Here is a 13,855-nt window from a genome sequence, read left to right as displayed (position 1 = left end):
CAGTTCTGCTTTCTTTAGGGTATATTCCCAGTAGTAGAATTTCTGGATCAAGTGGTATTTCTATTTCCAATTTTTTGAGAAAGTGCCATACTGCCTTCCATAGTGGTTGTAACATTTTACACTCTCACCAAAAGTGAATAAGAATTCTAGTTTTTACACAACCTCACCAGCATTTGTTGTGTGTGGCTCTGTTGAATTTTGCTATTCTTACTGGGGTGAGATCTCATACTTGGTTTTTTAAAATTTTTTTTATTATAACACTTTATTTTTTTAAATTTGATTATTTTTTAAATAATTTTAATGAACATTTAGAGAGATTTTGGATTTCCATTCATTCATTGCTGCACGGTGACCTGTGCTAAAGAGTATTGCTACCAAAGGTAGGCAGTTCACTGCCACCAGGTACTCTGGAGAGGTGGGGAGGAAGAGGGGAAATCTTTTCCTGGGTGATTTACCACTTCTGAAGGCCTGCTGGAGGGTCAGCCATGAGTTGGTTCTGACTTAACTGCACACAGTAACAAAAATAATCTCTTAGACCTGCTTTTTCACTTTAAAACCATTATGGTAAGATACGTAGAAAAAATATTTGCTAATTCAGTGTTTATCATGTATACTCAGGAACATGGATTATTTGCATCGTCCTGTACAAAAAGCCTCACTCTCCTTGTCCAGATTCACCACCCCTGGCGTAGCACTCCCTAAGAAGTTACACTCTTTTTTTTTTTACCTCACCCTGGGTAATCTAGATAAAGTATAATCTCTACATTTACCTTTTTCTAAATGTTTCCCCTGGAGCTCTAGTGGCCTAGTTGTAGGGAGCTGAGCTGCCAACCTAAAGGCACATGGTTCAAATCCACCATCTGCTCAGTGAGATAAAGATGGGCAATCTCCTTCTGTGAGGTTGACAGCTTCTGAAAACTTGCTGGAAGTTCAGCAATGAATCAGTTCCGACTTGACAGCAATTAGTGAGTAAAAGGAACGTTTCATCTCAGCAGGGTCACACAATATTTATCCTTATGTGTCTCACTTATTTCACTCTGCATAATGGTTTTTGAGTTATTTTTTCCCCCAGCATTTTTTAAAATTAATTTTAATGAAAGCTTAGAGAGACTTAGGGTTTCTAATCATTCATTGTTACACATTTCTCCCTGCCCACCCCTCCCCAATTCACACTTCTCCTTGAAAAGTAAAACGCTTTCATTGTTATGCAATCCCTCCCCCCAAGTCCACTCCACTGTGCAGCCTTCATTCTGGACTCCTATCATGACCCACAGTATTAATGCCTGGTGTTTTCAAGGTTCATCCACGACACAGCAGGTATCAAGACTTTGTCTCTCAACACTGGGTAACAACAGTTCACTGTACTGGACCACTCTGCGTCTCCCCATTCATCTGTTTATACATACTTGTGTAGTTTCCATGTTTTAGCTATTGTGAACAGGGCTGCAAAGAATATTCATGGGCAAATATTTGTTTACACCAAATCCTTGCATTTTATTCATGAGAAAACAATGAGAGGGAGGAAGAGAATAGGAATTCTTGGACTTCTCTTCCCACGGAGTTTCCCTGGAGATGGAAGCCGCAGCCTATCATCTTGATGTGGAGCAGCGAGAAATGAAGATGTAAGTACGTGCTGACAGATTTAAATGTTCCTCTCCTGCTTTCATCTCTTGATAATAACCTGCAAAGTTTATTATAATTTATCTATTGCCTTATTTGGAAAGCAAATATGTGGCAAGATTCCATTGTTACTCAATTCTCTTTGAGGGGCTTTTCCTTCAGCAAAGCCACCTCCTGAAGGTTCTGTTCCTTCCCTCCGTGAGGGACTTTGCCTGCAGCATTCATGATTGGTGCCTCCGTCCCTAATGAGTTCCCGTGAGAAGAGAATATTGGAATGTCCCCAGAGTAGATCTGTCTGCAGTATTTCTTATCAGAATTCTCTGACTTAGATGATCGAAGGTGCTTAATAAACAGAGAAAGTAAATTTATTAGCCTGGGAATGATATGACACAAAACAATGTCTGTTCTCTTCTTTCCAAACTAATTAACAAAATACTGCTGCTTTCTAGTGCTGCCTAATGGGTTCTGGTGGCCAAGCGTGTAAGGGGTTGAGCGGCTAATCTGAAGGGAGGTGGTTCAAATGCTCCAGCTGTTCTGAGACAGAAAGGTGAATAATCTCCTCTTGTGCATTTATAGCCCCTGAAAACACTGGGGGGTTCTGACTTGGGGCTACTGAGTGAATGAGCGAGTTCTGTATATAGAAATAAGGGGTAAAACCAAAGCCCCAAAACAAAAGACTAAAGGGAAGTTCCTCTTTGCTTAGCAGGCATGTTGTAAAAATGCACGTAATGCGTTATTTGGAAAGAAGTCTAGCATCTTGTAAAAGCTCATTGCTTTGCTCTCCGTTATTTCACATGATGAGAGATGGGGAAGGTCCATTTAGAACTTTCCAAAGAAGTCTCTGGATATACCACGAGCTGTTACCGCTGCCAGGATCTGAACTCCTCCTGCCCTCAGATGGATTTTCATCCCAAGAAGAAGCATTTGGATATTTTATAAGCGTCATGTGTCCGAGTGCCCACATGACTCAGAGGACCACAGTCTCCCCAGTCCAAGCAGGAACCCCACCGCAGCCACAGGTAACAGAGACTCCAGCAGAAGTTGTAGGCGACTCACTAGGAAATGTGGCTCCTGGGCAACGCCTGCAGCCTCAAGAGAATAGTTCTGTCTCACTGTTGCCACCCAGGAATGCAGGCCTGGACTTACAAGAAATCAGTATAACTTAGGATTTCACATTCTGGCTTTCCACTCCTCTTTAATGCAGACCTTATGCAAAAATTAGAGAAGTACGAAGTTGATATGATACTATTTTTTCTGAGTTGTTACAGAAGATTCTAATTTAAAATTAAAAAGGAATTATTGAACTATCTTTTCATATTCTCTCTTACAGGAGGGACTTTGAGCATGTTTAACAGGAAGAGTCAGTCTTTGGAAAGAGATTGTGCTTAGAAAAATAGACCGTGAAAACTAGGAAGGACCTCACTGAGCTCGATACACAATGGCTGTAACAACAGGCTCACACGGAGCAGAGCCTGTGAGGATGGCGCGGCTCTGAGCAGAGTTTCCTCTTGTGTGGAGTCACTGTTGTTGTTGTTGATTGCCTTCGAGTCAAGTACAGCTCGTAGCGACCCTATGAACAAAAGGCCTGAAGCCACTGTACAACTATCCACATTTATCAAAGTTTATAGAGTTTCTAGAGGCATGTGATTTAGGAAGTGGATGCCATTCCTGCTTCCAAACCTGTCATAGTATGTTATTGCTGTTATGTGCCGTTGAGTCGCCTGCAATGTATAATGGCTCTGTGTACAGCAGCTCTGAATCCGGCCTGTCCTGAGCCGGTCTCACTAATTCCAGCACACCAACCCCCATCGCCCCAGTTACCGTGTCAATCCGCCTCACCGGTGTCTTGCTCTCCTGTGCTGTGTATCCACCCTTGTGAGCATGATGGCCTTCTCCAAGGACTGATCTCTCCTGGCCACGTGCCCAAAGTAAGGGAGGTGGAGCTTCAAAATCCTAGCCTTCAAGGAAAGACTTGGTTTCACCCTCTCCAAGACAGACCTGTTTGTTTTCCATGCATTTTGGTTTCAGAGTCAATAGGAGTCACAAATACCTTGATGTTATCTAATCACAATAGCAACCACTTCTTATCGTGCTTGCAAGAGTTACTATTTCAATAGTGTTTACATAAATAATCCCGTGTCATGTTGACTTGAATTATATTCACCATATTACGCTAACATCACCATTGTTTCTAGGTTTCCCAACAACCTTCAGTGAAGCTCAGAACCCCATAAACAAAATTACATTCTTTTTCCTGTCCTGCTTGTGCCTGGTGACTGCTGATGAAGCTCTGTCTCTCTGCAGTTGGAAGAGCAACTTTATAATCACGTGTGACACAGAGGGCTGTAGGCAGTCCCAAATGGTAGCGCTTCCTAGGGAGACATTATTTACAAGTATTAGCAAATCACTGCCAACTCCTGAGGACTGTCAGATGTGCCCCAAAGGGTTTTCAGTGACTGGTTTTGGGGAAGTAGATTGCCAGAGTTGTCTCCTACAGTGCCTTCTGGTGGAATGGAACCTCTAACTTTCCACTTAGCAGTCAAATGCCCTGTGTGCACCACTCACAGACTTCCAGGAGGGGAGAGATGACAGTAAGGTGTGGGCTGCTGGGAACGTGTCCACTCTCACACTGAGAGCGCATTCGCTGATGGGACAGAAGAGAGCTGTTCTGAGTGTGAGTTTCCTTTGCTTCTTGTGTGTGCTGCTGCCCATAATGGCCCTGGAGGCTTTGCAGGACTGTCCGCCGGTTTCCCAACCTGTCATCTCTATGTGCGCACATCTCCAGGCCTTCTCTTCTAAGGAGCGGCTGGTGCATTTGAACTGCCAACCTTTTGGTTAGCAGGTGGTTTTCCTATTTCTTCCATCCTTATCTTTGGTTTAAAGTCATTGTTGACCATCTGGTATTCTCCAGCATTCCTGTACATCCTTTATTATTTAAAAAGCCATAGTAATAAGGTGTCCTCAATGTCGGGGAAGCCTGTTTACTGTGCAGTAAGTCACATTTCTCTGCCGGGACACCTGGCTTTGCCCAGTGAGCTTTGCCCATTTCCTGTCTTATTAATACAGAAGCGTTCATCCTGAGATGTTCCTTCTGGGCTTGTCTGTTACTGGTGTTTCCCTCCCAGCTGCTCCATCCCGACACTATCCCAGGCCTGTCTCTGACTTCCTTGCACTGGAGGGGAGTGCAGGAGCTGGAAGAGAAGGAGACTCAGGGCGCTCCTTGCTTCAGTCTCCTAGAACTGCCGTAGCAGAAGTACCACAAGCGTGCCTTTAACACAATAAGCTTCATTTTGGACGTTTGCATCCTGGGCTTACTCTGCTGGCTCGGGCACAGAGGCCCCTTGATGTTCTCCCCGAGGCATCGTCTTTCCCTGATTCCCACTTGCCCGTCTTTGTGTTTGCTCTGCTTTCTCCTATCAGGTTTAGGACACACCCTACACTAACAATGGAAGGCTGGTAGCATGGTGTGCTATGAGTTGGGTGGCTAACCAAAAGGTCAATGGTTCAAATCTACCAGTTTTGTGTAAGAGAAAGAGACAATCTCTTACAAAGATGTATACTCTTGGAAACCAGATCAAGGGTTGTCATGAGCTGGAACTAGCTTGAGAGTAGTAGGTTGGGTTTTGGTTTGGGTAGCATTGTGCACTGTGTTGGGGGCTGCTGATCAAAAGGTGAGTGGTTTGAACCCACCAGCTGCTCCTCAAGACAAAGATAGTCTCTTCCTGTAAAGATTAACAGCCCCACAAACTTGATGGGTTGAATGGGGGGGGGCGGTGCAGGGGTGGAGGGAGGGATCACCAAGAGTCTGAATCGATTTGAGGTCCCAGGATGTTTTCTACACCAACATGAAGAAGCCCTGGTTACATGTTGTTCCTGTTGTTAGGTGTCACTCAGTCGAGTGCAACATTTCATATTTTTTCTTGTCATTGTTAATAACATTTAATGTTGTGTTTTTGGTGTAAATCTACATAAAAATCAGGTTAGCAGTGTTCACTGACATTGGCTGTAGTCATCATAGGAATCAATGTTCTCATTGTTTTTATTCTGGTTGTTCTGTTACCATTAACCTAGCTTCCCTATCCCTTGATTAGCTTCTCATCGTTGCTTTAGGGTAAATGTTGACCATTTGATTTCATATGTTGTTGTTGTGTACTGTTGAGTCACAACTGAGCCCCAGCAAAACCTCTAGAGGGGTTTCAGAGGCAGCAAACCACAGGAGAGGAGACTGCCCATCCTGTTGTGACAGCTGGTGCATTTGAACTGCACATCTTTATGATTGCAGTGCAGTTTCTTACCACTAGACCACCAGAGCGTCCTTTGGTCTCATATAAATCATTTTTTAAAAGGAGCTTACATCTCATAGGTGATATTGTTTATTTTATGAGCCAATCTGCAATTTAACGGTAAGATGACCACTGGCTATGGTTTCACTGCAAAGTTAAAGGGTATCTCAGGGTGATCATAATCTCTCTCTTTCTGTATGTGTGTGTGGTGTTTTCTAGTTTCTACAGGTCCAGTAAATCTGGCTTTTCAGATGATTTTAATTTTCCAATCTGTCCAAGATCATCTATTGTGTAGTAGTCATGGTGGTAGTATTATTAGTAATAGAGTGGTAGTAGTATTAGTAGTAGCTGTGGTAGTATTAGTAGTAGTTGTGGTAGTATTAGTAGTAGTTGTAATATTTGTAGTAGTGGTGGTGGTAGCAGTAGTAGCGGTAGTAGTGTTGATAGTAGTAGTGGTGGTGGTAGTATTAGTAGTTGTAGTGGTGGTGGTAGTATTAGTAGTTGTAGTGGTGGTAGTATTAATATTAATAGTGGTAGATGGGTACCATCTAGTTCATCTGGTTTCAGGAAAAATGATCCCTAACTTTTAAGGATGATTTTCTGTTTCTTTTCAAACTGCGGATTTCGAGCTTGATCTATTTACAGCCACATCAAAGCAGCCCACCTAACATCCCATTTCTCACCTTGTAATTTGACAAGATAGTTTTCATTTTCAAAACCTCCTAGTCTCTGGGCTGTCATGGTCTTCAGTATTGAAACCAGATTCCGAACTCTTGCTTGTGTGACCCTAATGTATCAGAGGGAAAGTTCTGAGGAATCTTTTGATCTTCCTGCATGTAAATCTTGCTTAATGCCATAGTAGAAAAAGAATCAACAAGACTTCGGGCAAATTATAAACTAGTTTCTTTATTGTGGAATGAAGAGGTTTCGTTAGATGCTCTTTTAAGCCCTTTTCAACTTTGAAATTCTAAATCACTTCAAGTAGCAAGATGATGGTGTTCCTGGGTTTTGAATAGAGCTGTGATTTCTTTTTTACCCCACTCATCAGCTTTTGAAGTGTTCCCCGTTCCGTCCGTGAGTTATTTAGACATTTACATGGAAATGTGAGACATCCTAGTTGTTCCTTGGCCAACTAGCTACAAGTTCCCTTTGTAACTTAGCGTTTGACAAACACTACTGTTCTGCGAAGTGGTGGGAACATTCACGAATCCCCATTATTTTCAACATATTTTTAAAAGCTGAAGCTGTTCCCCACCCCTCTGAGGGTATTGTCTCTCCATCCACCACAAAAGGGAAGGCTGAGTTTTCTGCCTGGTTTCTGGGCAGAACGGTGCAGATTTTGTTTGTTTTGGTGCTTGGAGTGTGTGTGAGGGTGTCACTGGCTGGTGCAAATGATTAAGGCTTGACTCCTTCCTATCTGAAACAGTAAGAGTTGTCCGCTTTCTGTTCCCTCTACCAAGTATGATGTGCTTGCCAGCGGCTTCTCCCTCCTGATAGCATGACAGGGTTTCCCTATCCTTCCTTTCAAAGAATCTTCTGAATGTCCTTCCTCCAAGACAGATTGCTCATTTTTGCAGTTCATCTTAAGGTCACTGTTTTTCTCCAAACCCACATTTTAAATGCTTGTGTTCTCAGTGAGCCTTTCTTTTCATTGTCTAGCTTTGACATTTCATTGTCAGCTCTGACGGAAGGTGACCCTCTGGAGTGTCAGAGCAGCTAGTGCTTCTCAGAGTTTTCAAAGGCTGGTTTTCCGGTGGCCACTGCACCTTTCTTACTTGGTCCTTTTGGGTAGACTTCAACTACCAACCTTTCGGCCAGCAGCTGGGCACAGTCAGTGTTTATGCCACCAGAGATTTAATGGTTATGTATTCCTATGTAATTAGCACATGTGTTTTATTTCCCCCCGCCTCTGTGTACCCATTTCTACGTTTTAAAATTTTTTTTATAGCAACATAGAAAAACAAAATTAGACATTCAACTTAGAAAATAACTGTGCAGGGCTGAAGGAGGGCAGAGTTAGAAATGAAAACATAGAACAATTGTGTTACTTGCAAAAGCATTCGTTGTTAGATTTTTTTCAATTAAAAAGAAACTCTTAATGTTAAAAAAAGGGATGACGGTGGGGAGACTTTTTGTTTTTAAGATTTTTTTAATTGTGAATTGAGCAAAAGTTTATAGAGCAGATTGTTTTTCCACTTAGCAGTTCACACATGTTTTGGGTGAAAGTTCACAGAACAAATTGGTTTTCCAGTCAACAGTTCACACACATTTTATTGTGACATTGGCTGCGGTTCCCAGTTGAATGCGGGTAGCATCATCCATCCACTTCCTTCTTGTGTTTCCTATCTCCACGCTTCCTTGTTTCCTCACTTTTCCTGCCCTCTGAGCTGTGTCCTTGGACAAAGGCTGCAGTTATGATCTGGAAGAGTTGTTGCTCTGAGGCTTGTAGCCTCCGTAGGGCTGTTGACATTACAGACCTACTTATTGTTTAGCTGGAAATTGAGCCCCAGGTGTAGGTTCATTCTAGGCTTGAAGGCTGAGGAAGGGCCGCGGTGCTGGGGGTCCCAGGGGTCTCCAGCCAACCAGCAAGCCTGCTCTTGTTGTGGTTTTGAATCTTATTGTTGTTAGGTACCGTCGAATCGAGTATGACTCACAGCAACACTTTGAACAAAAGATCTGAATCCTGTTCTATCCTGCGCCATCCCCACACTTCCTGACGTACAAGAGCCCACTGCAGCAGTCACGGTGTCAATCCACCTGGTTGAAAGTCTTCCTCTCCTTTGCTGACCTTCCACCCTTTCCAGCATCGTGTCCTTCTTCTAGCAACATATCCAAAGTATGTGAGATGAGAGTCCAGAATAAGAGTTGCATAGTAAAGTGGGTGGTGGTGCTGGTGAGGAGCGGACTGTATAACAATTAAAGGACATTTTTCTTTTCCAAAGAAAAAAGCAAACTGGGGGGCGGGCAGGGGAGACAGGGAGGAAAATGTACAACAGTAAATGAATGGAAATCCAAGTTCTTTATAAACTTTCATTACTATCTAAACAAAGTATGTGAAGTGAAGTCTCATTATTCTTGCCCACAGAGAGGGCGCTCTGGTGGCCTAGAGGCAAGAAGCTGCTCTGCAATCCTGAAGGCATGGGGTTTGAATCCCACCAGCTGCTCTGTGGGAGAAGGAGGTGCAATCTCTTCCCAGCTGTTTCTGAAACCCACTGGAGGGTCAGTTATAGGTTAGTTCCGACTCTACGGTACACAACAACAACAACAACAACAACAACAACGAGCACTCCAGCTACACCCTCTCCGAGACGTAACTGTTCGTTCTCTGGCATCTGCGGGATGTTGAGTGCTCTTCTCCACATTCTCTGTGCTCTGTGTGACCCTGTTCAAAGTGAAGGGCAGTGGCTGGCTGTAGTGAGTGGAGACTCTCGAGATTTCCAAGCTGACACTCTCAGCACCTGAATTATCTTCTGGAGCAAATTGGAAAAGAATTCCCTGTTGTTCTGATCTTTCATGGGGTTTTTGTAGCTGCCTCTTTGCTTGTGCTCCTCTATTTGTCATTTGATATTTTGGGGCGGAATTGCTACTGTGTGGGAGCAACCGTAGGCAGAAGGAAGGTGCGAGGAGGGACATTCGTCCAGGTTGGTCCCTTCTAATCCTTAAGAACAGAGCTGTCATAGTATGGGTGCCCAGCCCAGGTCTCCATACTACACCTGGAGCCAAATCTCAAATGTAGGATGCTTTGAAGATTAGAAGAAGAGGCATTATGACAATGAAGCATCAAGCAAGGTTTGTCCGCACCACACACATCAGGACCTGTTGGGAAACACTGGAAATCCTAGGCCCCTCAACAATCCCACTGAAACAAATTCTAGGAGTGTGGCCATGGAGTTGACATTTTAACGCTACCCCCAGATAACTCTCTGCAAAAGCTTGATAACTCCTTTGTTATGGTAGAGCAGTGAGTTAAACCTTGGGCTGCTAATTGAAAGGTCCCGAGTTTGAAACCACCAGAGATTGGTTGAGAGAAAAATGAGGCAATCTGGTCTGTAACTGCTGACTGCTGTGGGGCTGGGCCTGACTCATAGCGGACCCTCCTGCGGGTGTTTGGAGGCTGTAAATCGCACAGGAGGAGTCTGCTCCCCTTTCTCCTGCAGAGCCATTGCTGGATTGGAGTCGTTAAAGAGACAGGACAGCTCATTGCAGAATATGCTATGTGGAAATCCCGTGATACATCTCTACTGTCCTACAGGGTTCACTGTATGTTGTAATTAACACAACACAGAGGGTTTGTTTTTGGTGAGTTTCTATTGTGGTAAATTTCATGGTCTCAGAGCAGATTCAGGCTCACATCTGAGGTTTGCTGCCTTTCGACTCTGTGACTTAGAAACACCCTCTGTGTGCTCTGAGTACCAATTTCCTTATCCATAAAAAACACGACAGCAACAGTTAGGTACAACAACAGGTCTTTATCAATTAGCTAAATAAAATAAGTATTTTAAGGGGGGAAAATCCCCCCAAAAACCAAACAAACATGACAACACCCCTTTCTAGGGCTGGGCTGAGAATGACGTGAGATATTACTGGGGAACACTTTCTAGAGTATCGGTTCATACTAGTCACTCATAAATTTGAGGAACTGTTAGTGTTTGGGGGAGCCCTGGTGCCACAACTGATAAAGCATGAAGCTTGTAACAGAACAGTCAGCGATTTAAAGCCACCATCCTCTCCACAGCGGACAGACGAGGCAGTCTGCTTCCAGAAAGACTTAGTCCTAGAAACGCTCCAGGGCCGTGCAGGCCATCCTACTGAGCTGCTCCGGGCAGGACCGATTCTAGGGCAGCCGTGTGCTTTGGACCATGGTCGTTATTCTGCGGGACGTGGAGTCATTATAAGTTGGAATTGACTCAATGAGCATCAAGCAGTAAATTATGGTTCTGGGAGAGTTTGGACGACTCAGTGAGATGTATTGACGTGTGGCTGGTACAACGGACTCAGTGACGTCAAGGATCATGGCCATGGCACATGAGTCAATTTAGTTTTGTTGTACATAAGGTCACCATGACTTAGAGTGGGCATCTGGCAACATCATGATTGTCACAATTATTATAAGCAGTTTTAGAAAGCATGTCAGAATTGCCATTCTAATTTGCGCATAATCAGGTGTTTGCATATGTTTATGGGAAAGAATACATTTATGCAATGAGCTCTGAAAATGAGTAAGAACTCCTTTCACCAGTGGCGAGAAGTGAAGCCGGTGATGACGGCCTTACATTTTCCACGTAGCTTTCTGTCCCAGAGTCTCCTGCTGCTTGTCTGGATGCTCCCTCGGTTCTTGTCCCCAGAGATGAAAGTCCGAGCCTCCTTTGTTGGTTTTAAGGCCATTAGTCCAGTTTCTGCTTTTTGAAGCAGCTCAAAGGGGCAGCTTGGACAGTGATTTACAGGACAGGCTTTGATGCTTTGCTGTGGATGCTGTCAAAGGCGTTGGTTTGCCTGCCTTGTTGACCCTGTGGCCTCTGTAAGCAGGGTCTGCAGCTGTCCTGCTCTGGTCACTGTCCTGTCCCAGCCAGCTCTGCTCTCTGACCACAAGATCATGTCAAACCTCAGGCTTCATGGGCAACATGTGTCCTTACTTCCGTTCCCGCAGAGCGTCAGCTGTTGCTGCTGTTGACCCCGTAGACAGTGCTGCCTGACCTTGTGTTCTCGTCGTGAATATTGTTCTGTTCTGCTCTCTTCTGCTGCCTCCAGTCCAGGTATTCTGAGTGACTTGCAGCCAAAGAAGCGATTCTACCCGGATAATATCAGACAGTGTTCTGTCGGCATGTATATGATTTTCCATGACTAGTTCTCTAAAGTATGGCGACTAGCCTTTCTTTCCAATGTCTTAGTCTGGAAGCTCCATGGAAATCTGTCTACTGTGAGTGACTGTGCTGGTGTATGCGACACTTGGGACAAAGTTGGGGCATCTAAATGACACACAGCCCTTTCCGCCTGGCCCCCCATCCCCGCTCAGGATGACAAAGTGACAGATGGGTAGTGGGAACGTGAGATGGGTGTCTCCCTCTTCTGTGAAGGCTCCTTGTGCCCACATTTGTTTATTCTTTTCTCTCTTAGGTTTTCTTCTAGGTTTTTCATCTTTGCTGTCTGGAAGAACACTCAGAGGTCTGAGGGTCCCCTTGTTGCTTGAGTTGCTGTGTCTTTAGAAGAGGCTGTACTAGAGTAGAGAGGAGGAAAGAGAGAAACAAGATAGAAACAGGTTGACCTGTGTGGAAATCTCTCTCCATGGAGCGGGCCCGCAGGAAAACGACCTCCCAGCCCTCTGGGTCACATCCTAAGCCACAGTGCAGGTAACCCAACACCTTTCCCATCTACAATGGGCAGTCCACGCTAGCTTTTTTCCTCCACATAACATCATTCACCTTGACAATGTCAAAGATCTTATTTCCATTTGCTTTCAGTCTTAGCATTCTCGTCTGTACTCATAACATTGTTGTCAGTTCCTTGATCTCCTGGGCACCAGGAAAATTGTTTCTGCAGTGCTTTGACTGGGATAGCTGAGCCAACGTTTGTAACCACTTCACGGTGTAATTATTGGCCAAGGTTACTGAAAAGAGTTTTTATACCTGGTGTAGCCCCTGCTGACTGGTTCTCTCACCTGGAGAGGAAATTGTGCTCTGGGTGGGCGTTACATCTCCCTAACTCAAGGGTGTACACAAAACAACCTGTGCGTGTTGTGCTGGATAGAAATCTCATCTGAAAACAATTATAGCAAACTCACACTTTCCACATCCAGTGCTGAACAGTGTTGATAATCTCACGCTTGGCATGTTTGAAGCAGTTAGCTTCAATGGTGTTTCCAAGTTTTTGTTTACATTTTTTAGTCTTCTCAGAAAGGAACAAAAAGATACGGAGCTCATGTTCTATCAACACAAAGGAGTAAGGAGACCTCACCACAGTGCACATGCTTTGTGTTGCTGGTTTCTTTCTGCTCTCCTCCTAATCCTGCCAGTTACTGGCTGTTATATCCCAGGAAAGTGGCTTGACTTCTCTGAGTGTAGTTTTGCAGGATGTGCTGCTCTCCAGAACAATGATGCTCAACCGTGGTTAGTGCCATCGAGCCGCCACTGAGTCAGAGGAGCCCCTTGACTGACAGAATGAAACCCCGCCCCGTCTTGCGCGATCCTGTCTGTTCTGTGCTCACGTCCAGCGCGGCAGTCACTGTGTCAGTCCATTTCATCGAGGGCCCTTCTCATTTTCACAGACTCTCCTCTTTCTCCAAGGACCAACCCCTCCTGTAACATGTCCAAAGCGTGTGAGGGAAGATCTCACCATCCCTGCTTCTCAGGAACACTCACTGCACATCTTCTAACCCACATTTGGTTGGGTTTTTTTGAAGGCCGTACTATACTCTTGCTTCCATGGAACATGTAGAAGTTGTTGAATGCTGACACTTGTGGTTGTCACCTGTATGTGTGTGTGCACTCCTGCAACCAGTGAACAGAGGGAAGGGGTCTGTTAAACACCCTCCAATGGCCAGGGCAGTTCTCTACAAGGAGGGTTACCCAAACCAAGGGTGAGTAGCTCTGTTGTGTGACAAGACGTGTGCTTTGTAAGTTGTTTAGATCTGTACAAGCTTAATGGTGGTGTAGCTTTGTGTCATTGTTAGAAACGTGTTAAAAACAACACTCAGAGGCTTCCAGATTCTGTTTAAGTGTGACAAGTAAGAATATGAGTTTCAGATTATTATTGACTATATTTTTTAGCATGTTACTGTTAACCGATGCTGTCAAATCAACTTTTAACTCACAGTGGCCCCATGTGACACAGAAGAATGACTGTATCAGGTTTTCTAAGCTGTAATATTTTTTTTCCTTGCAGTGGTATCTTTCTTTCATATTTTCCAACTTTTAAAAATTATTATTAATTTTAATGAAAATTTACAGAGACTTTGG

Source organism: Elephantulus edwardii, unplaced genomic scaffold, assembly GCF_000299155.1.
Source record: "Elephantulus edwardii isolate Elephantulus edwardi_28Jun2011 unplaced genomic scaffold, EleEdw1.0 scaffold00014, whole genome shotgun sequence".
In the NCBI taxonomy this organism is placed as follows: domain Eukaryota; kingdom Metazoa; phylum Chordata; class Mammalia; order Macroscelidea; family Macroscelididae; genus Elephantulus; species Elephantulus edwardii.
The sequence above is the reverse complement of the archived record's forward strand: the minus strand, read 5'-3'. Positions refer to the sequence as shown.